Below are 22,815 nucleotides of genomic sequence, written 5' to 3' on the forward strand. Positions count from 1 at the left end.
TTAACACTTTTAAAGTAGAATTTTAAAATGATCATTTTAGTAGGGCTTTGGGGACTTGAATTGGGAAAGTCAGGAAGCTTGGTGTTGACTCACACAATTCCTTTTATCTCTGCAGACAGTAATGTGCTACTGTCTCATTTCAATCCAGGCAACAGTTGGTGATCACTTACTCAGTGCCAGGCACCGGCCTTTGGCCAGTGAAACCTGAGCGCATTGCGCGGCCGCTGACTGCAGATTGCTTCCAAACTGGATGCAGGGTGTTGCAACTCTGCAAGGCAGGCTTTATACCCCCTTTGCAGGTGCCCGCGGATTGCGGGTACAGAGGGGGACTTTTGTATGGTCCAGTGCTGCCGTCAGGCCCATTTGAACTGTCAGCGGCCCGCCTGGCATATAGTTGCATTTTCCTACGTCCAGATGAGAAATTGAATTTTACCCTCCAGAAGTATTCATCATTAAGGAAAATATTACAAACCACTTTCCAAGTTGAGACTGAACACATGGCCAAGTGTAACTGAATTCAGGGCCCTGAAATAACATTGTTTCTTTAAAGCACTTTCATTGAGATGAAAGCCAATGAAGTTATAAATAACAATAGTTGAACTTATTTTAGAACATTTTCTCACCCTTTGGTTAATAGAGCAAGCCAAATAATAAAATAAATGAAGCATACCGATTTTAAAAATCAGTATCAATGTGTTTTGCTTTTTTTAAATGAAGATCCTTGTTTCTGCATTAGGCATTAACTGAAGGATCTTAAAATTAACTTGTCATTATTTTTGTTTGTAATAATCTGTAAGTGAAGCTTCTTTTTTGTCTGGCTTAAATATGGACTGACCCTTCTGCAAAACACATCTTCCACTTCTAGAGAACCTAGTGCTTACATCATGTCCACATTCATCCTCTCGGTGAGCTCCATGATAGCCCTGCGATGGAGACAGAACTGGGTTCTTATCCATATTTTACAGGCGAAGGATCAGAGGTTGAGCCACTTGCCTAAAGTTACCAAACCAGAAAGTGGCAAGGCCAACCATATGTGGAGGAGTCATGCTGCCTTTCTAAATCTTTACAAAGTTAGACCCTCACATGGAAGATATTCACCAAAACTCTGCTGCTAATCAGCACATTGCCAAAGTTAATTGTTGGATTGGCTGAGACTAGCTAAGTAGCTTGAAAAATAGATACATTCTGATAACGGATGCACTACATAAACTATTTTTAGGCTGCTTGTGTTTTCGTACTTGTTACATCGTTGTAATGTATCGACCAAACTCATGAATCATGGACTATTTAGAATGAGAGTTCACTGTTATCAAACTGTGTTTGGTGTTATATTTTATTGATCGCCTGCCTGATTGATTAACTTATACTTGGTTTTAAGAAGTCTTTGCCAGAGCTACTGAGCAATTCTTTACCTCCCTTCACCTATGAAATAACCCTGGGGCAAGGTACTGCTTAGAGTAGTTGGATCTTGTTGCTAATTTGTGTGTAGAAAGGGGTTATAATGTGTTACAATGCAGGGATATATTCAATCTACAAAGAGCAGAGGGCCTCTGTTTGAATTTGAAGCACCTTTTAAACAGCTGGCTCCACCTCTGTAGGTCTCTGCAGAAAGCCCTCACTAGGTTCCAAATGGAAAAGAGATCTGCTCTGCCAAAGTTATCAAGGCTGACATCTTAAAGCACCCAGGTAGTCACTTGGGAATGGAAAAGAAAGAATGGATTCAAACATATTAGAGGTTGAGGTTTGCTGTGAGGTTTAAAAGAGGATACAGAAATTTCTAGTTTAATGATGCCTATAATTGAGATAGAAGACAAAGGAAGGGCAGGGGGACGGGGAAGGGAAGGGACTGAGTTTGAAATCCCATATTCTATTCCTGAGGAGCTTATAACCTGGTCTGGGAATGCAGGGTTGACAGGGGAGGGGAACAGATAAGCAAACCAATGATTGCACTGCAGTGTGATAAGGGCTGCAAGGAGATCTGCAGAGCATGCTGGAAGGTCAGTGGGAGAGTGGGGGCGGAAAACAGAAGGGCTCCTAGTGGATGTGACCCTTGGGCTAAGTTGTAACGGAATTAATTAGGGAGAGTGTAGTACAGAGCATTCACAGCAGAGGGGACAATACAGCACTCAAAGACCCAAAGTAAAAGAGTGGCCAGTAGATCAGGTGAGTTCAGTGGGCAGGAGGGTTTTGGATGGTGAAAGACAAGACAGTCGGGGCAGTTCAAATGTGAAGAGTCTGGTAATAGCAGCCAGCATTTATTAAGCATTTACTGTAAGCCGGGCACAGCGGAATAGCTCAGAATATGTTCAAAAGGTAACTGATTGGACTTGGGGGAGGAAAGAGGCACAAGTCCAAGGAGACTCCCAAGTTTCTGCCTTGATTGAAGGAGAGCTTATGAGGGAGGAGGGTGTTGAGCTCCACTGGGGGTACGTTACTCCTGAGGCCTCTTTATCATCCAGTTTGCTGAGAGGCAGTCTGACATTGTATTCAGGCATATGGACTCTGAAGCCAGATTGCCCTGGTTTGAATCCTAGCTCAGCCACTTTGGAGATTTATGACCGTGGGCAAGTTCCTTAATCCTGCTGTGCCTCAGCGCCCTCATTAGTAACACAGGCATAATAAGAGCACTTTAGTGTCTCCCTTTTAGAGGACAGGAGAGCCAAAGAAGAGACCCAAGAGAAGCCCAGGAACAGCTTCCAGGAGGGCGTGTCTGCAGGGGTCCATGTGGTAGAGCTTTGCGTAGGAGGAGGCTGTGAAGAGCTGTCAGATTTGGTGGTGAGGAGCTTGCAGCAGCGGTCACCGCCAGAGCAGGTTCAGCAGCGCCAAGGGGTGAGGAGGGAATGGCAATCTCTATCTCGTGCAGTCTGTGGGGGTGCAAATTAATTCAACGTTTCTGTTGGTTTGGCGATGTGTATCAAACGGAGAACACTCATACCCTTTAACTCTAAACTTCCACTTCTAGGAATGAACCCAACAGACAGACTGAGACAAGTACAGGCTGATGCAAGTACAAGAATGTTGATTGCAGCCTTGTTTATAACAGAAAGGAAAAAAAAAAAAAGAGGGTTAATTGATCTAAAAGTCCACCATACAGGGTTAATTAAAAGAAATGATGGGACATCTTGGCAGTGGAATGCTGGGACCAGTGGCTAAGAGCTGGTGTTCTGGAATCCAACTGCCAGCGTTTGAATTACCAACCGTGTGACCTCAGGTCTCCAGGAAACTTTCTGGACTCTCAGTTTCCTTAGCATTAAAATGGGATAATTATAGTACTAAGTCATAAAACTATGCTGAGAATTCAGGAAGTTGATACAGACGAAATACATAGAATATATCTGGCAAGATATTTTGCAAGCATTTAGAAATATATGGTAGATAGACATGTATGGGGATAAAGATCTATTTGGGGGATAGTAAGAGAAAACAAAGTTACAGAACAGCAAGATAAGATGAACCAACAGTTAAAACAGTGCTTTTTTTCTGGGAAGTGGAAACAGACACAATTCACTTTCTACTTTACACATTTCTGTATTTCTTGCCTTTAAAACAAAGATATTTAATATCTGATTCACCTGGCTGTTGTAACCCACAGTTACCATTTTTGTCTGGTTCATGACTGTATGTCGTGGGCCGATCGGCACTGAATGAATGAATGAATAATGGGAAGCTGTGTTTAGGAGGAAGCTGCGTTGACCAAGATCGCAAAGATATAGGAGTTCGGTGCCAACAAGACTCAGGGTGACCTCAGGGAGGAGGTGGTGAGTCAAGGGTGAGAGCATAGATGCTGCCATTTCCCAGGACGTGGACAGCATGAGGAGAAAACAGGCCCAAAGCACTGGGATCTAATCCATGGCTCTGTTCAGCCCTTCTGAAACAGGCAGCATCTGAGAGCAGAACCATATATTTTAGAACGACAGGGGGATGTCTGTGCCATTGAGCTGTGTTCTACGGGAGAAAACCAAGGCCCAGAAAGGTTAAGTGAGTTCCCCCAGAATGAGTGTCTTTGACTTCCTGCTCTGGCGCTGGCTCCTTCCTCCAGGGACCTAACAGTGAGGCTATTTCTGATATAAATGAAGTTGTGCAAGAGGACATTTATTGGATCCCTGAGAACCCATTTCTTTTGTGTAATGTGACTTGTGCTTGGAAAGTTCACTGATCACCCATGCCCTTTATTTGTGAGGAACAAAGGGACTAGGAGCATAATTAACTCACCCACATCTCCCATTGTCCTTAAATCTTTTGTGCAAGCATTGATTGTTGTTTCTATTGTTGAAAGCAGGATTGTTCTCTTGGCAACAAGCATCTGGAAAGAGAGCTCAGCAGGGGGCTCAGCAGGTGACCCTGTTGAAGTTTGACCTTAAGGTTCAAGAATGAAAGAAAAAGGCAGAAAAGCACTAATTGAGCGCAGGGTCATTTTGAATTGGTTACCAGGCTAAACTATAGAATGCTTCGGGAGAAAAGACTTTTGGTTATTTTCAAGTACAGTTAGGAATTCAGGAGTATCAGCCAACTGAGTTCTCGAGTACAGGCCCTCAGGGGATCCAATTTAATGAATATTTAAGAACAACTTATTGTGAAGATATTACAATTAGCACAGGTAAATGGAAGCTTCAAATGTGCTCTTGGAAAACAGCCTTTTCTCACTTTTATATCTTAATCCTTACTTACTCATACATTGTTGTTTACTCTGAGTTTTTTTTTCTTCCTGGGGAAAAACGGATGTGCTCCGTAAGGGAGGACGGGCAGAGGAGAAAGCCTGAGATTTACGATCAGTTACAGCTGGATAAAATAGTGGCTTTGTCCTGGGGCACCTGGGTGGCTCAGTTGGTTAAGCATCTGACTTTGGCTCAGGTCATGAACTCATGGTTTGTGAGTTCAAGCCCCAGCTTGCAACCTGGATCCTGCTTCAGATTCTGTGTCTCCATTTCTCTCTGCTCCTCCCCTGCTCACCCTCTGTGTGTGTGTGTGTGTGTGTGTGTGTCTCAAAAATAAGTAAATGTTAAAAGGAAATTTTTTTAAATAGTGGCTCTGGCCTTTGGGAAAGCTGTGTGTTTCTCAGGAACTCACTAACTCCCCTGAACCTCACTTCTCTCCTCTGTAACAAAGGATCATGCTACCTATTTCAGAGGGCTTGTCTGCTGATTCATCAAAATCATGTTTAAAAGGCCTGGCACATGGCTCAGTAAATTCTAGCTTCTTTCCCCTAAACTTCTGTTCCCTCACTGTCTGAAAATATCAAGTGATAAATTACTGAAATCTTTCAGCAGGGGAAGAGCAGGCAGTGAATTTGGCTCTTCACCACCTTTTGCAAATACCCTGAACTTTATCCGTAGAATCATCTCCCTTCCTGTGGCAGAGTACAGAGAAGCGAAGGTGAGGAGCAAAATTAAAAGCAAGTTCATGTTGGTTCACATGGAAAACCAGCGGTCACGGAAGTCCTAAGTTTATCTCAGCCTGTTGGTCACTCTTTTCCTTCCTAACTCTTTAAGATCTCTGGGTAGGATCACGTAGGATGTGGGCCCAAGGGAGCCACCAAAGGCTCTGGAGAGGAGCATGTTTAAGAAGAAAGCATGGTGGTCAGACCCGAGAGTGGCAGGAGATCATGTCCGGGAAGTTGGCAGGGGACAGGTCAGGTGGGGAATTGCAGGCTGGCATCCCTGAGTTTGGATTTAAAAAAAATTTCTTTAATGTTTACTGATTTTTGAGACAGAGAGAGAGAGAGTGCGTGAGCATGAGTGGGGGAGGAGCAGAGGGAGAGGGAGATACAGAATCCAAAGCAGGCTCTGAGCTGTCAGCACAGAGCCCCACGCGGGGCTCGAACTCACGGACCGTGAGATCATGACCCGAGCCGAAGTCAGACACTTAACCAACTGAGCCACCCAGGTGCTGCACACCCCCCTTCTCCGCCTCCAGTTTGGATTCTAAATGCAGTGGGAAGCCATTGGAAGTCTTTAAACAGGGAAGTGACATGACTTTGACTTGTAATTTTAAATGTGCACCCTGGCTTCTGCAGGAAGATGGGATTGCAGGGGTTAAGTGTGGAAGCAGAGAGAGAAATTAGGAGGTTGCCACTGTGGTTTGTGGAGTGTGGGTGCTCTGGGGTGCTGGAGAGAGATACTGTGGAGGCACACCTGGCAGGCAGTCAAGGGGAAGCTTAAATAAGATAACATAGTGAAGTTCCGTGCGTGTAGTACACATTTAACAAATGTGAGTTCCCTTCTTCCTGGGTGCTACAACTATATCAACAAAACGATGCTTTTCAATTCAATTGGATTTTGGGGGATGATACATTAACAGCTACATTTTCTGAGCTGTGGATTTGCTCTTTGGAGCAAGGGCTGACCAGGAGATTAAGGCGAGCTCTTGCTGATCACAGCATGCCTATTGGGAAAACTTGCCAAGGGAGGGAGAAAGTAAAGAGAGGCAGGAAGCAGGGAAAGAAGGAAGAGAAGTATAGAAAAAAGCTTGGAAGGAGTGATCCAGGGGCCTCTTGGCAAATAGGAAGATGCTGCGTGTGGAAAGTGCTGGCATCATAGCCAGATTTGCATCCTTCAAAGTGACAATATAGGATGACAGGGCAGTGGGCTGTGATTCGAACTAGGAAGAATCCTGGAAGCCATCTCACCCAGTGTCCTCATTTGAGGAAACTGAGATCCAGAGAGAAGTGACTTGTGCAAAGCCACATCGATAATGGCAGATACAGGGCTGATTGCAAGACGTAGTGGAAAGAGATTGATTTGTAAATTAAGAGAGACCAGGGGCATCATTTATTCAGTAAACATGTACTGAGCTCCTGTTCTGAGACCAGCTCTAGGTGCTGGAAATGGTGCGATGAAACAGACAAGGTCCCTGCCCCCGTGGAGCTTACCCCTAGTCTCTCCTTTTACAGCAGCTCTGCCATTGAGGTCAGTGATTTCTGCCTCCGTGATTCAGTTTCCTCTTCTCTGAAAAAGGAGTAGTAATACTTCTCTACTTTTAATTGATTCATTTATTCATTCTGCAAAGATTAATTAAGTGTATGTGCTGTGTCCAGCACCGTGCTAGGTGCTAGGGGCACAAAGGTAAGCCAGGTAGACCCAGTTCCATCTTTTGCATATGAGGGACTAGACTCAAGATGGTTTTCATCCTAAGTCTCCATCAAAATCAGCCAAAGACTTTGCTACCCTGGCCCCATTTCCAGAGCTTCTGGTTCAGCTGGTCTGGGGTGAGAGCAGGTACAGAGTTTAGCACACCTGGCTCAGGGTCTGGAAGCCTTCCCAGAGGAAGTGGCACATAAAGTGAGACCACGAGCAGAAGCCGGTCTAGCAGCAAGAAGGAGAAACAGCATCTGAGAGGGAATCGCCGTGAGAGTTGGAAGGGTCACAAATGGACACTCTTAACACAGTCCATGGCCAACGAAGAACACTCAATCTATTGCTGCTTTCTGTTCCTCTCTCTCCCTTTGTTCTTCCCAGCCCCATGCCCTTCCAATTCATGTTCTTTCTCCTACAATATACTGTGTTGACAAGACAACAGCTGATTTTCTGGCTTCTAAGAATTATTTGGGAGAGCTTCTTCCTATCGTCAGTGAGCCTGAGCCAGGGAACTCACATCTTGGCTCCCTCCCTACTGCCCCCCGGCTCAGGTGCCTCACTAGAGCAGAAGGGATGCCTCACACCGTTTTCTGCATTATCGTATCAGTTTGCTCAGCCCAACGCTCTACCTTTAGGCAGACAAAATGCATTCTCCTCAGATATTTGATTTGTTTTGCAAGTGCTTGGTACCCACTGGTCAGTAGTAACCGCATTGCATGTGTTTGACAAATAGCCACTATGAGTTACCACAAATCCACTTCCTTAAGAAAGATCCTTAGTGTTAAAATCTAGCTAGAGCAAAGCTTGGCATTTCCCCAAGGCGTGGAGAAGTTCACAGACGTGTACCATATTCTGTAAGATATAATAAGTCCATGCACAATGTCTGCTGTTTTCACACTAAAACAAAACAAAACCAAAACACGAGAGGGGACCCTGACCTGCTTTTGTATCCTGGAGAATGAAGGCATTCGATGACCCATTTAAGCCTCTTGTGAAATAACCTTCAGCAGTACCTTAACCCATCCTCATGGTGAGGGGATAGGGGAGGAGGGAGCACAATTTTGCCCTGTGCTGATATCTGCTGACTAAAGCAGAGTACAACCCAAGCACCATAGATAAGGAGGAGACTGGGGTGTTAGGGAGAAAAATCAGTCTTCTGCTGGAAATGTCATTGTCTTATGCTAGGGTAGGGGAGAGTCACAGAGTCTTACATTTCTGTTTATAATCTTCTAAATGCAATGTAAAAATTGCGTTGTTTTTCCTGCCTGTAAGCTAGCCCCATCCTTTTCCTCCTACCCCCTCCCCACTTTTCCTCATTTTGGTCATGTTGACATATGGGTGAGACCAGAAACAAAGGTTTCTGGCTCATCCTAACAACCATCTGTCCACACTTGCCAGTGAACTAAATTTGCCAAGAACTCCCACGCCACACGCTCTTGGGAGAGGCAGGCTGATAAGCTTTTGCTGGTGATCTGGGCAGGGTGGTGAAGCTGAATACATGGGGAACTGTAATCCTCATGGAGACAGGGCTGGGTCCCTCTCTGCCTAGATGTGCTGACACTGTAAGAATGACAGAATGAGGATGGGGAGAGGGGTCAACTCTGATGTTTAAAGAGCCAGAACTGCAAATAAAATCTGTATGGGATCCTCCCCCCCCCCCCCCCCCCCCCCCACATCCCAGCATCTGACCTTACCAGAATCCTCTCTCCAAAACTCCAAGCCTTCTCTGGGCACACAGGGTCTTTCTGGAGGCTGGTGATGTAGTGGAAAGGCCACTGGTTTAGAACCAGACTAACCTGATGTGAGTTCACTATCAGCCTGGTAAGTGACACCATTTTTCTGAGCCTCAGTTTCTTCTGTGAGATGGAATATATATTCCCCTCTCAGGGCTGTTGTGGACTTTAAATGAACCAACATGGCGAATGCGTATGAACTCCAGCACGGTGACTGGGACACAGAAGGTCCTCAGCAAACTTGAGTTTTCACTCCTAACTTTGTCCTTTGCCAAATGAAGTCAAACCACTGAAAGTCCTCTTCGCATTCAAGAGACATTCATTTGTCCACGCCAGAAGGTGTCAGCGCAGTGTGAAAAGTCTTCCTGAACAGCTACAGGCAGAGCAGGAGAGATGTACACTTTGCTGAGCTGATCATAAATCTGAATGAAATAATTATGTAAAGTATTCAAGATCAATTCAGTGAGAAGATGCCTCATCTGCCTTGATGGGCTTTTCAATTACTCATTTTTAGTACTGCATTATACCATTCTCTGGCAATAATTATTAAACATTTCCACTGTATTGCAATATAAAACTTAAAAGGCTGATTTATTTCCTGGGCACTAGACTACATAGTATAATGTTCCCCAATTAGATGGTTCTATTTGTTTAAGCCTATTTATCAGAGTGATTTTCTAGCATTGAGTCAAAACTGACACAAGCCCCCCAAGTGGAAGACAAGGGGACAACGAGTTAGATCCAGTGGAATTAAGCACTAGCTTTGGGGTTCTGGGGGACGTGAGTCCAGGCTCCCCACTTCCTAGTCCCTGTTTCTGAATTCACAGGATTATTGGGATGATTATGTGGAGTAGTGGATATGAAGTGTTAGCAACAGCATAGAGCATGGACTCAATAAATGATGACATTATTGCTGTGACTGTGCATTCTGGGATGCCCTATATTTCCCATGTATCAATCACTTGCTAGGCTCTGGGCCCTAAGGATGCCATCAGGGCCCTTTCTCTGATTGTCTCTAAGGGAAGTCACAGTTATTGCACACCTAACCCTTCTAGGCACCTGGGAGATCTTCCTTTATCAGCATGACCCAGCCATTTACAGAGAAGGACACTGAGGCACAGAGAGGTTAATTATTTTTTTCAAAGTCATTCAGTAACTAAGAAATCCAACCCAGGTTTGCCTTGTTTGAAAGCCCACGCATCGTACTCTCTACCACCCCCATGCTGTCTTTGAGGAGCCCAGGAGGCATATTTCACTTGGTTTGAAGGGGAAGTAAGTCTTCCTTCTCTTCCTGGTTCTTCTAAGGGAGATGGCTCTTCTCTTACTGAGGATTACTTACGCCTGCTAAATTACCAGTTCCCCCCAAGTCCATCTCTGTCTGTCTTAGCATCTCCAAAGTAGAAGGTGAAGTTCTTTTGTTTTTGTTTTTGTTTTTAAACCAAGGGCTATACTGTGGACAGATTGATCAGGCAACACACACGCACACACACACACACACACACACACACACACACACACACACCCCAGCTCCACTGGAGCCTGCTCACTGTACTTGAAGCTCCCAAGCCAAGCTGGATTTAGGTTCAGGCCAGCTGGCTTGGTGCCAGGATCACAGTCTGTAAGAATCACTAAAACATCACTGGAAATGTAACGAGATGAGAGAAAATGATCTTTACCAGAACTGTCGAGAGCAAGCGTGACATGACAGCAATGATATTTATTATTATAAACAACACACCATGATTGTAATACACATAGTGATAGCATTGTGCCAGGAGCCTCTGTAACTATTTTACATACGTTAACTCATTTAAACCCTTCCAGCCCATTGAGGTTGGTACTATTATCAGCACCTGTTTTACAGATAAGAAGACTCCTTCCAGAAAGGTTAAGGAATTGGCCAGAGTCATACCACTAGTAAATAGGCTGTTGGATTCTCCCAGGCCCTTTACCATTGCCTCCTACTAGGTGTGCTTAAGTGACCAGAGATGGTGTCTAGGCTCCCTTCCAGGCTTCTTTGTTGCTAGGTGAGGTGTGCACATCCAGGGCCAAGACTTGAACTGCTCAGCTTAATAAAGAGAGAGTGAGAGTTGAGCTAGCAGTCTTCCGGCCTCCTCCTGCACAGTGCTCAGCCTCTCCTCCAAATGAATGTTGGGCAGATACTTAGAGAATATCATTTTGAAAGGAGGGCAGATTATCAGCTTGCACAGGGCACCCACGTGTCCTGGTCCAGCCCTGCTCCAAAGTCTGGCCCGCTGTGTTTGCTCTCAGTATGTGCAACAGCCCATATAGCATAGAGGATTAATCTGCTTTTCAGCAGGGAACACAATCCATTAGCTCTCAGGACTCAACCTCCACGGATCAGAGGCCACGTGCCCAGAACAAGGTGACAGAAGGGCCACCAACAATGCTCATGGTCACCTCTGCACTGCTCCTCCCCCAGGTTGTCACATGCTTCTCAGGTCTGGGAGGTAGAGTGCATGCCCCTGGCAAAGGGAAGATAGAGCAGAAAGGGTAAATGAAATGAATAAAATGAAAATAATCTGTTGAAAGAGATGCTAGTGTAGGAGAGGATACCAACAACTGGTGAGAGGATACAGATAGGCACTGAGAAGTGAAGGTCTTTGTACAGAAAGAGGGCAAGATTTGGACCCAAATCTTCACGACTAGAAGAGGGACTGTCAAAAGCTATCCTGGATGATGCAGCCAATGCAGACATTCAAATAATGTTTCTGATGTGTTAGAAAAACCTGTAAACATGTGGAGGCTCCTAGAACAAATGGAAAAAACAAGACACAACATTACACAAGCAGTATGAACACGGCTATCTACACATTTCCAAATATAAAGAGAGAAAAGTCTAGAAGGAAACAAACCAAAATTACTGAGATAGTGGGGGACTTTTCTCCCCTTTACTTTTCTGTCTTTGTAAACTTTTCTAAAATAAATTTATCCTTTAGAGCAATAAAGGCAAAATCCTCATTTTAATTTTTAAAAATCCGTATTGAAAGCTCTTTCGTAAAGCAAAGCAGCTGTCTTTCTTTCCATGACTTGCACTAAAAAAATACACATGGGAAACTAGAAAGAGGTTATTTAATGACTGGGATTATTTTCTTTGGATTCTTGCTTAGATTTTACTTAAATGGTTCAAAATCCCTTCCTGGAAAGATCAAGCAATAATAACGTACATTAATTTCACTCCCAGAAAAATTAAAGATGTGAAATTTAGCCATAAGAGATGATCAGAATAGCCTAAAAATTGTAAGCAACAGAATGAAGTTTGTTAGGTTAAAGAGTGGGCTATCCATACTATGGGCTATTATGCAATCATAGAAAAATTTTATTGAGAGATACACTGAGTACAAAAGAAGGTAGTTCATGATGTGCTATTGAGTAAAAAAGCAGGTCACAAGACACTAGCTACCCCATTTTCTAGAATGGCATATATTCCTGTGCATATATGTATAATCTGAAAAGATACACATCAAAAGGTTAATAATGCTCTCTTGGGGGTAGTAGAATTATGAGTAATATCTGTTTCATAATGTTTTCTTCTCTATGTGTTCTAATTTTCCTACATTGAAGAAGTACCTCTTGCATAATAATAATGAAAAGTTTATTCCTGCTGCTCTTCACCAGGATCTTCTCCTTTGGTATTAATATAATTTGCTAGTGTAAGGTATTGGGGGAATACAACCCTTCAGCTACAATATACTGAGGGCTTGTTATAGGTATTGAATGCTTTGTGAATTTATTCTTTATGTCAACCAAGCAAGATGGGTTTTATTATCCTCATTTTTCAGATGAGGAAAACTGACTCATAAGGCCAAGTGGACTTGGCCAAAGTCATCCAACTGGAAAGTGGTGGAACCGAGATTTAATCCAGATCTATCTGACTCAAACATTCACGTGCTTTCCATCTACCACACTACTTCACACAAATGTCCAGAGAAAAAATAAATATTTATGAGATGATACCAAAGGACCTATCTTCCCTCATTCTCCACCATAACTGACCCTAAGTGTTAGTGTCACCTGCACTTTCTGATGCAACAATCCATATTTAGATGTACTACCGTCCTCTCCCTCAGACTCAGCTCACCCACTACCAAGATCAATAACGACTTGAGGACAGAAAGCTTAAGCAACCACTGTCCCAACTGAGGATTATCACATTACTATCCCCGAGAGGCATCCTTGGTTGTGATGCCCTGTACTGACTACTGGGCTCCTAAGTTGTCCCCCTACTTTCATCTCACATCCCCCCAACAGAAGTCCCTTCTTAAACCAAGGCCCTAGTTTCTAAACCTACCCTCTCCTGCCAGATGTGCCCCAAGACCATGCTCACGGGACCACTTTCCTGGTGTGGATGCCATTCCAAGTTCCTGTTCCAAATATCCAACTTCTCCTTGGTTCTCATGTAGGAACTGGAGCCCTGACCCTGACCACCAGCCCTGATCTCTGTCTGAAGCTCAGCTTCATGAAGATAAATGTCCAAGATGCCACCTACATGAACTTCTGGATAGTATTCTCTCACATGTCCCACTGCCATGAGGTCCACCCACTTGTTAGAATGCTTGAGACTCCATCTGGGATCTTGACATTGTTTAGGTTATTCTCTTGAGGCTTATGTCTGCCATACCAGAAAGGGTGAGACAACCTATCCGGAGAGAATATAGATCAGAGTTGAGGAGGGGGATCAAGATTAGATTTAAAAAAATTTTTTTAACGTTTATTTATTTTTGAGGCAGAGAGAGACAGAGCATGAACGGGGGAGGGTCAGAGAGAGAGGGAGACACAGAATCCAAAACAGACTCCAGGCCCTGAGCTGTCAGCACAGAGCCCGATGTGGGGCTCGAACTCATGGACCACAAGATCATGACCTAAGCCGAAGTCGGACGCCCAACTGACCAAGCCACCCAGACACCCCAAGATTAGATTTTTAAAAAGAAGTATTGTGTATTCAAGTCTGAAAAGAAAGTGATGTCATAAATAGGATGAGGAAAGAGTAGACACCCTAAGGGTAAAGGCAGGTCATGAGGCACCTTTCAAAATGGGTATGGCATGTGATTCAGGACTAAGAGTGTGATTAATGAAAAGTTTTGGAAACTTTTGCAGTCATGCTGATGACATAGCTTAGAAAGCTAGTATTGAAAAGTCTACTCGTGACCAGATGCCCAACGAGTTGCCTTAACTATAGGTTGCTGAGCATTCTGGAAATTAAACCTTGTCTCCCTGTTTGAACCTGGATTGCTGTACCTGACTCACTTGGCTGGATGAAGACCAGTCACAGGTCTCTTAAGCTCTCTCTTGAAGGGAGCCAAGCAGCCTTCTTTACCAGCAAATCTCTCCCAAGTGACTTTAAACTTAAACTTAGCGGCGTGCCTGGGTGGCTCAGTCAGTTAAGCGTCCGACTTTGGCTCAGGTCATGATCTCACAGCTTGTGAGTTCGAGCCCCGCATCGGGCTCTGTGCTGACAGCTCAGAGCCTGGGTCCTGGAGCCTGCTTCGGATTCTGTGTCTCGCTCTCTCTCTACCCCTCCCCCACTCATGCTCTGTCTCAAAAATAAATATTTTTAAACATTTTTTTAAATAAAACATACTTATTTTAGAAAATTTAGAAATACGAAAGGCACAGAAAGGAAAGAAAAATCACCCATAATACTCCTTCCAGACACAACTGCCCATTGTAATATGTCTTAATTTTTTGGTCTCAGGTAGTCAGAAAAAAAAATCAGAGATTGAAATGAGTGGTGAAGGCTTTATTTAGTCATTTGGAGGATGGCTAATGTGGTGGCTTTACTCAGACCACATGGAGTGTGGAGATTCTGGGAGACAAGGAAAGACTAACCTGGACTTGGATAGATTAGTTAACCCATCTACATCACAGTTTCTTCAAGGGTAGCTTAAGGTTATCAGTTATTTTTAGTGGGGGGGGGGGGATTGGAAACCATATATGTAAAGGCCTTGGCCAATATAGTACTCAAAAATGGTAGTTATTATTATTATTACAGTTAAGGCTATTAATAACCATCTAGAAAAACCAAGAGCAGGTTTTCATAGACCCAAGGCTTATTGGAAGAAGCTGATATTTTCTGAAAAGCAAACAACTTTGGGAGCATTCTCTGAATCGGAAGAAACAACCTTCTGTTCAATGCCTAATTACCATCTGGTAACTGAGGTTGTGGATAAACAACCATATTTACCTGAGGTGGCTTCGATGTCTTGGAAAACATTCTTTGTTTCAGTACTGGGCCAAGGGTCTTAGTCTTATCCCCCATTGGAATCTTTGCCAGAGGCGACTGGAAAGAGCACAGGCTTTGGCTTCAGACAGCGCTAGGTCAGAATGGATCATTCTGAGCTTCATTTCCTCATCTGTAAAATGGAAATAATTATTCCCATCAAGAATTCAATTATGTGACCATACTAAGTATCTGGCACATAGAAAATGTTAATTAAATATTAATTACTTTTGGCTTTTCTGATATAGTCACCTAAAATCATCCTAAAGCTTTTAAATGTTTAAAAGTTACAAAAGTTCTCTGTGACTGCCAGTAAAGGGGTTTCTAACCAGAATCCGGGTGCACAAGTCCAAGAAAGTCACATTGTTTAGAAATCCACCCTCACATCAACAAAGCTGCAAAAGGGAAACTAAGCACCTTCTGAGAAAATATGAAGCAAAGCACTATTTACATTTACCAAGTACTTATGTGGGGAGTGGGGTATTTAGTTGTTATAGGCCGTATAGGCAGTATATGTGGTTCCGTGGGACTAAGCTTGACTAGAGAGAAACTTCTTACCTAACATAAGGGGATGGCACTATTAGGAGGGACTGTGGCACAGGGAAACAGCATAAACATTAGAGCCAGGTAGGGCTCAAACCCTGGCTCTACCACTGTTGGACTTGGACAGGTTAGTTAACCCATCACATCACAGTTGTTTCTTCAAGGATAGGCTTAATAATGCATACCAGTTTTGATGGGGGGGGGGGAGTGGGGTGGGAATGGAAACCATAGATGTAAAGGCCTTGGCCAATATAGTACTCAAAAATGGTAGCTATTATAATTATAATTATTATTATTATTATTATTATTATAGTTAAGGCTATTAATAACCATCTAGAAAAACAGTCCCAAGTCAGAAGGAAGTCCAAGGAGTTGTCTAAGAGAGCTAAGGCAGATATTATAGCCCAAACATAGAGCTGGGAATCTCACAACCAAAGGGAGGAGGCAGGTACACCTAGTTATGTATCAGGCTCTGTGCTATGTAGTGGGAAAGCAAGGAGAAAAAATACCAAAAGACATCATGCCGGCCCTCGTGTAGCTTACAGGTTATTAGAGAAGTAGCCATTAATCAAGCAAACAAATGCACGTAAAATTAAAAAATAAGGTGTCTAAAAGGAAAGAGATGTGTCCTGTGAGAACATATAAGGGAGGGAATTGCCACGTGGAGGAAGGCAGGGAAGTCTTTTCAATGAAAAAATAAGTGAGCTGAGATTAAGTAAAGGACGGAGGGGAAGGAAGAGACAAGAGAGGGAAAGAAGGAAGAAGAGGGGGAGATGGAGAGAGGGAAAGGACGGGAGGGAAAAGGAAATACGAATTTGTCGGGCTTTGGCAGGAGAAGACACAAGTCCAGTGTAGCCAAGTGCAGAAAACAAGGAGGGAGATAGCACGGTATGAGGCTAGAGAGGTAGGAAGGCAGAGATTCAAGTTTGTTAAGGATTTCCGTCTTGGTTCTAGAAGCAATGAAAAGCTTGATTCTAGAAGCAATGAAATTGTTCTAAGGAGGGGGACATTGTAATTGTATTTGTGTTTTTGAAAGATCACTTTGGCTTGCCATATAGAGAACAAATTGGAGAAAGGCAAGAGACAAGGTACAAAGGCTACTTAGAATAACAACTTCATATTAGTTCAGATTAAAAATGACATAGCTTAGTCTGGGGTAGTAGTAATGATGGTTGTAGGAATTCAGGAGATATTTGGAAGGTAAAATGGACAGCTGCTGGATGTGAAGGGGGGAGGGAGGAAAGAACCCAGGTGGACATCCAGTGTTTCTGACTCGCAAAACTGAATTAGGGCCAGGCTAGACAGAGGATAGTTAAGTTAGTTGCTGACAAGGTGGATTTGAGGTGGTTTTAATCCAACAGGAAATGCAAATAGAAGATAGGAGGTCAGAGATACATGTCTGGAGACCAGAGGAATGACCAAGGCTGGAAAGATAAACTTGTGACTCATCCACACATAGGTAGTAATTAAAGCCATGAGTTGGATGAGATCACCTGCAGAGACAGAATAAAGTCAGAACTGGAGAGGGCTTAGGACTAGCCTTGAGCCATTTCAGATTCAAAGACCGGTAGAGGAGGATGAGCAGCCAAAGAAAGTGGAGGAGACAGGAAAGTGGAGGGGTTGGTAGGACAGGAAGGAGCTATGACACTAAAGCCAAGCAGAGAGAGAGTGCTTCAAGAAGAAAGACTACATAGTATTTACTGGATTAAGCACTGCAGAAGACACTGATGGTCTTAGCTAGAGCTGTCTGGGTACTGTGATGTTCCCCAAACTCCTGGGATTGGGCTGAGAATAAGTGGGAGGTGAAGTGAAGGCAGAAAGCCAAGCCAATGCCTTCAAGCATTTCGTGACAGAGAGAGAAAACACTGTAACTGGGGAGAAATGGAGGAGTAACTGAGGATTGCTTAATTTTTCAATGGGAAAGACTCAAATGTGCTTAATAGGCTAAAGGGAATGATTTCGTGGGGGCAAAAGTTGAATCTGGAGGGGCAAAATGTAATTGTTAGAGTCAGGTAGAAGTGATGGGAGCAAAGCAGAGATGTAGGCAAAGTAAGACTCCTCTATTATAAACAGCAAGAAGGAGGACAGGGTAGATGCAGCCGAGAAAATGAAGGACTTTACATCTGATGACTTCTGTTTTTTCCTGTAAGGTAAGAAGCAAGGTAAAACAATAAGAGTAAAGAGGAGAGATAAAGATCAGAGGTTTGGGGAGAGTGGAGGAGATTTGAGATCATCGTTGTCAAGAATGGGAAAGTAAAATGATAAATAGAAAGTATTTTACCAGAGTCTAATCTGCTGAGGTTTTATCAGATACACAGAGCAGTATAGCAGGACAGACTCAAGGCTAGGAGTCAATTAATATAGGAGACAATCAGTCTTATCACAGGGTGAGCAGTTTATCTTAGGTTAGGATTTCATCACATCAGGAAGATACAATGACAGAGAGGTAAGGAAGTTTTTAGAGTTTGTATATTATGTATGTAAACATAAAGACTTACAAGAAAATAACACAGGGGCGCCTGGGTGGCTCCGTTGGTTGAGCATCTGACTCTTGGTTCCAGCTCAGGTAGTGATCTCACGGTTTCATGGGTTCAAGCCCCCCAGGACAACACAGAGTCTGCTCGGGACTGTCCCTCTGTCTCTCTGCCCCTTCCCCACTTGCACTCTCTCTGTCTCTCCAAAAATAAATGAATAAACTTAAAACAAAAAAGATAACACACTGTTGACAAAGATGAGCTAGGAAAGGGGACTTGCCCTTCTAGATTTTAAAATATATTACAGTGCTGTGGGCAAGGGGTGGGCAGGAGACCAAAATGGAAAGCCCAGAAACGTGTTTGGGAATGGTATAGGATTCGGTTGAATATATGCTTCATTTGCCTGGGAAAGTCTCAGTTTTGCCTGTTATTCCAGAACAATGGTTAGTAACACCCTCTTCATCCTTGTTTGGACAATAAACTACATTGTCATCCTATAGATGACAGAGGTGGCATCATAAAATCCCCCACAAAATGGGGGAAAGATGGATTAAGTAGTGTGAAAGTAATTCACGGTGTGGACTTCTGGTGTCCCATCCCACATGTAAGAAGCTTGGAAGTCACCACTCCATTCTAACAGCAAGTAAAGTCATCTGTAAGCTAAAGAAAGTCAAAGGTAAAGAAAAAATCCTGAAAGAAACCAGAGTGTGTGTGGGTGGGGGGGCGGGGGGAACACTTACCTATATAGGAATAAAGATAAAAATTATATCCAATTTCTCCTCAGAAACCATGCAAATATGAGGAGAGTAGAGTGAAATGCTTAATGTGTTGAAACAAAATACCAACTGAGAATTCTGTGCTCTCTGAAGTTATTCTTCAAATGTGAAGAGGAAATAAAGACTGTCAGGCAAATCAAAATTGAAGGAAGTTGTTGTCAGTAGACCTGTCTTGCAAGAAATGCTTTAGAAGTTATTTATAGAGAAGAAAAATAATATAATTCAGAAACTTGGATCTTCATAAAGAAGAGCATCAAAGAAGGAATAAGTGAAGGAATAAAATAGTTTTTATTTTTCGTTATTCTTTTTTTTTAATTTTTTTTAACGTTTATTTATTTTTGAGACAGAGAGAGACAGAGCATGAATGGGGGAGGGTCAGAGAGAGAGGGAGACACAGAATCTGAAACAGGCTCCAGGCTCTGAGCTGTCAGCACAGAGCCCGACATGGGGCTCGAACTCACGGACCGTGAGATCATGACCTGAGCCGAAGTCGGATGCTTAACCGACCAAGCCACCCAGGCACCCCTATTTTTTGTTATTCTTAACTGAACTAACAGATAACAGTTTGTTCAAAATAATAATAGCAATAATACATTCAATTATGTATGTTTACATCTATATACATGACACGTATAAGTGAAATGAATGACAACAGTGTAAGGGACCAGAGGAAGGAACTGGGAATCTTTGGTCATTATAAAGTGACTGTACTATCTGTAAAACAGTATGGTGTTATTTAAAAGTAGGCTCGAACTAGTTATAAATGTATACTATGAATTCTAGGACAACCACTATAAAAGCAAAAAAAAAAAAAAAGGAAGTATAATTGATTTGCTAAGAAAGGAGAGAAAATAGAATCATATAAAATGTTCAATCAAAGCCAAAAATGACAGAAGTGTGAAAGGCAAAAATAAAAACAAAAAAGGGCAACAAATAGAAAATAAATGTGGCAAATATTAATCCAAATATATCAATAATCACCTTAAACATTAATAGTCTAAATATACCAACTAAAAGACAGATTGACAGAGAAGACCCTGATGTGTTGTCTATAAGAAATTCACTTTAAAAATAAAGACACATATAAATTAAAAGCAGAATGATAGAGAAAGGTACACAGTGCTAACACTAATCATAAGAAAGAAAGAGTAGCTGTATTGATATCAGACAGAGCAGACTTCAGAGCAAGGAATGTTATCAGGAATAAGAGGAACATTACATAATGATAAAGGGTTAAGTACTCCAAGATGACATAATAATCCTTAATATGTATGCACCTAACAACAGAGCATCAAAATATGTGATATGAAAACTGGTAGAGCTACAAGGAGAAATAGATGAATCCACTATCATAGTTGGAGACTTCAACACCCCTCTATTAGAAATGGACAGATCTACCAGTCAGAAAATCAGTAAGGACATAGTCAAACTCAACAGTACTATCAATAAAGTGGATATAATTGACATCTATAGACTACTTCATCTAACAATAGCAGATTACACATTCTTCTCAAGCTCACATGAAATATTCACCAAGATATACCACATTCTGGGCCATAAAACACACCTTAACAAATACAAAGAAATACAATGTCTGCTCCCAGACTACAATGAAATTAAGTTAGAAATCAATAACAGAAAGATAGCTGAAAAATCCCCATAAACAGCACATTTCTTTTTTTTTTCTTTTTATAAATAGCACATTTCTAACCAACACATGAGTCAAGGAAGAAATTTCAAAAGAATTTTAAAAATATTTAAACTAAATGAAAATGAAAATACAATTTATCAAAATGTGTAGAATATAGCAAAAGCAATGCTTAAGGAAAATTTATAGCATTGAATGTATATATTAGAAAAGAAAGGGGCGCCTGGGTGGCTCAGTCGGTTAAGCTTCCAACTTCAGCTCAGGTCATGATCTCACAGTCTGTGAGTTCGAGCCCCACGTAGGGCCCTGTGCTGACAGCTCAGAGCCTGGAGCCTGCTTCGGATTCTGTGTCTCCCTCTCTCTTTGCCCCCTCCCTGCTCATGCTCACTCTCACTCTCAAAAATGAATAGATGTTAAAAAAAAATTAATGAAAAAAAATAAAGAAAAGAAAAAGGTCTAAGCAATAATCTCAGCTTCCACCTTAGGAAACTAGAAAAAGAAAGAAAATTGCATCCAAAGTAAGCAGAAGAGAAGTACTAAAAATGAGAGCGGAAATCAATGAAATTGAAAACAAGAAATCAATAGAGAAAACTAACAAAATCAAAAAATTGGCTCTTTGAAAAGATAAAAAAAAAAAAGAGATGAACCGCTAGCCAAAATAAAAAAAAAAAAAAAAGAAGAGAGAGAGAAAGAAAACAAAAATCACTAATATCAGAAATGAAAGACGTAACATTACTATAGATCCAATGGACACTAAAGGAATAATAAAGGGCTATTATGAACAACTCTATGCCCATAAATGTATAACCTACATGAAATGGACCAATTCCTTAACAGACACAATCTGTCAAAACTTACACAAGAAGAAATAGGCAATCTGAATAGACCTGTATCTATTGTATCTATTAAAGAACTGAATTACTAATTAATAACCTTCCAAAACAGAAAGCACCAGACCCAGATGGGCTCACTGGTGAATTCTACAAACATTGAATGATGAAATTATACCAACATTCTACTTTCTAACTCATTCTATGATGCCTGTGTTACCCTAACACCAAATCTAGACAAAAATTTGCAAAAAAAAAGAAAAAAAAAAACCCTGCAGACTCATATTTTTCATGAAGGTAGATGCAAAATTCCTCAACAAAAATGTTAACAAATCAAATTCAGCAATGTATAAAAATTACATATACCATAATCAAGTGGAATTTATCCCAGGTAATGCAAGGCTGGTTCAACATTTGACAATCAGTTAATGTAATCCGTCACTTTCAACAGACTGAAGAAGAAAAATCATGTGATTATTTCAATAGATGTGGAAAAAGCATTTGACAAAACCCAATACCCACTCATAATAAAAACCCTCAGTAAACTAGGAATAGAGAGGAATGTCCTCAACTTGACAAAAAGCATCTACAAACAAAACCTATACCTAATATCATACTTACTGGTAAGAAACTTGAAGCTTTCTCAGTAAGATCAAGAACAAGGCAAGTATGTCCCCTCTCACCACTACTTTTCAACAGCATACTGGAAATTCTAGATAATGCAATAAGAGAAGAAAAGGAAATAAAAAGTTATACAGAATGGGAAAGAAGAAATAAAACTCTTTTTTTTCTCTGATGACCTGATAGTCTATGTAGGAAAATCTGAAAGAATCAACAAAAAACCTCGTGGAACTAATAAGCAATTATAACAAAAGATTAATGGTTGCCAGGGGTTGGAGGGAGGGGAGCATGAATAGGCAGAATACAGAGGATTTTTAAGGCAGTGAAACTATTCAGTATAATACTGTAATACTTCAATGATGAATACATGTCATTATACATTTTTCAAAACCCATAGAATATACAGCACCAAGAGTGAACCCTCATGTAAACTCTGGACTTTGAGTGCTGATGATGTGTCAGTGTAGGTTCATCAGTTATAACAAATGTACCACTCTGGTGTCAGTTATTGGTAATACAGAAAGTTGTTCATGTGTGAGGACAGGGAGTCTAGAGGAACTCTGGACTTCCTGCTGAATTTTGTTGGAAACCTAAAACTGCTCTTCAAAAATTAGGGTTAGGGGCGCCTGGGTGGCTCAGTCAGGTAAACGTCTGACTTTGGCTCAGGTCATGATCTCACAGTTTGTGAGTTCGAGCCCCGCATCAGGCTCTGTGCTCTCGGTTCAGAGCCTGGAGCCTGCTTGGGATTCTGTGTCTGCCCCTTGGGATTCTCTCTGCCCCTCCCCCTCCCCTGCTCACGCTCTGTCTCTCAAAAGATGAATAAATGTTAAAAAAAATTTTTTTTTAAATTAAGTTTAGGGACGCCTGGGAGACTCG

The 22,815-nt window shown here is 42.0% G+C and overlaps 1 protein-coding gene across 2 annotated transcripts in view; it reads left to right on the forward strand.

The window, feature by feature from the left end:
* SPON1 (spondin 1) overlaps positions 1-22,815 on the forward strand; it is a 258,254-nt gene that overhangs the window by 47,598 nt on the left and 187,841 nt on the right. The gene's annotated exons all lie outside the window — the stretch shown is intronic.

Source organism: Panthera leo, chromosome D1 (assembly GCF_018350215.1).
Source record: "Panthera leo isolate Ple1 chromosome D1, P.leo_Ple1_pat1.1, whole genome shotgun sequence".
In the NCBI taxonomy this organism is placed as follows: Eukaryota; Metazoa; Chordata; class Mammalia; order Carnivora; family Felidae; genus Panthera; species Panthera leo.